This window comes from Neomonachus schauinslandi, chromosome 1 (genome assembly GCF_002201575.2).
Source record: "Neomonachus schauinslandi chromosome 1, ASM220157v2, whole genome shotgun sequence".
Lineage (NCBI taxonomy): Eukaryota > Metazoa > Chordata > Mammalia > Carnivora > Phocidae > Neomonachus > Neomonachus schauinslandi.
In genome coordinates, this window is record NC_058403.1 from 98,456,234 (window position 1) to 98,458,005 (window position 1,772).

General features: G+C 38.4%; 1 pseudogene; it reads left to right on the forward strand.

Moving 5' to 3' along the window:
* The first annotated feature begins 593 nt into the window (after positions 1-593).
* Positions 594-1,197, forward strand: LOC110591706 (annotated as a pseudogene).
* Positions 1,198-1,772: the final 575 nt, after the last annotated feature.

Below are 1,772 nucleotides of genomic sequence, written 5' to 3' on the forward strand. Positions count from 1 at the left end.
GCTTTGAGGAAATTGAGCACTTTTACCACTTTTAACTTCTTAAGGGAGTAATTATCTTACATGGCACTAAAAAAATAAGTAAACCTGAAGAAAAATAAGAACATCTAGGTAACAGATATATTCAATATTTGTAATAATTTATACACATATTTCTAATAATTTATAGACATATTCTTTTTTTATAGAGGGGTAAAATGTTAAACTCTATATGCTTCCAATGTGACAGATACTTGCATATATTATTTCAAACTGATAACAACTTTAAAACATTGGTTTTATAATCTCTACAGATGAAAGAAATAGCACTCATAAGGACTACGTGTCTATAATCATATCTACTTCCTGCCCTACTAACAGGTCACAAATAGCTTTATTGTTATATAAGTTCAGACCTATGATAAGACAGAAAATATTCATTCAGTGGTTTCAACTATACTCCAAAGGTGTGGCTGGATTTTTACTTCCGGCTATGAAAGAGTAACTGATACCAGACTTACTCTTCCAACAGAAACAATTATTAATAGGTGGCCACCATGTTCCTGGAGAGAGGCTGAGGTGCCTGAGCTCCAGCCCAAGGCACCAGGGCAGTGAGAATGTCCACTTCATTAGTCTAGGCCACTTTCTGGGCCGTGAGCAAGAAGCTGTAGCCCACTTGGGCTGTCCTCACCCTTACACCTGCAGCAGTAAACAAGATAAAACAACTTCTTAAAGATAAGCTGAAAGTGTAGGTCTGAAAGTTGGTGTCCCAACCAGGGGCTCTAATGACTTTTCTTTTTTTTTTTTTTTAAAGATTTTATTTATTTATTTGAGAGAGAGAATGAAAGAGAGCACAAGAGGGGGGAGGGTCAGAGGGAGAAGCGGACTCCCCGCTGAGCAGGGAGCCCGATGCGGGACTCGATCCTGGGACTCCAGGATCATGACCTGAGCCGAAGGCAGTCGCTCAACCAACTGAGCCACCCAGGCGCCCCTCTAATGACTTTTCTTATACTCTAGAGTACAAACTATAAGAAAAGGAGATTCTGATGAAGAAGTTGTTCAAGATGGAGTCAGAAAAGAATGTTCATCAAAAAGAAAGCACAGCTAACACTTTGAGGAATAAAAATGGACTATGCTAAAGATAAATTATCTAGTGAGTCTGTTTACAATAACCCAAACATCAAAGGAATGCACAGTTGTAGAAAAAGCTTTTATACTTGACCACTCTAGTTATAAGCTTCAGGAAAACTCGTGGAAGTCCTAGGCTTACTGAAGAAATTATGTCACGGTCACATACTTAAGGTTTATAATGTATGAGAGAAAGTGATGCATTTTAAAGATGATAAAAGCCCTACAATTATTTATAAAATTAGACACAATATATTAGGCAACAGCTTCAGGCCTTGACCAACAGGCAGTTCATGACTATGCTCCTTGAACGAAGGAAAACTCATGTGGAGAGTGCCATGATCCTCTTAGGTTTCTGCCTTGGGACACTTTTCTGCCAATGTTCATGAAATGAAGCCTAACAAGGCTGTAGTCTCACTAAGCAACGAAAATAGATATTGGAGTCACAGGTTGCTAATATACCAGAAATTTGCAAAATAGGGTTTGAAAAGAAAGAATTATATGGAGAAGTGGAGTCTGTGTGGGGATTCACCACAGGTACTTGACCAAGGTTTGGGAAACTCATACTCAGAGTTCAACTATAAGAGGTATTATAAAGATCGCCTGTGACAGAGTTGAAAGATGAATGGGGATACCAAAGATTATGCAGTGTGGTGAACACTGAATTT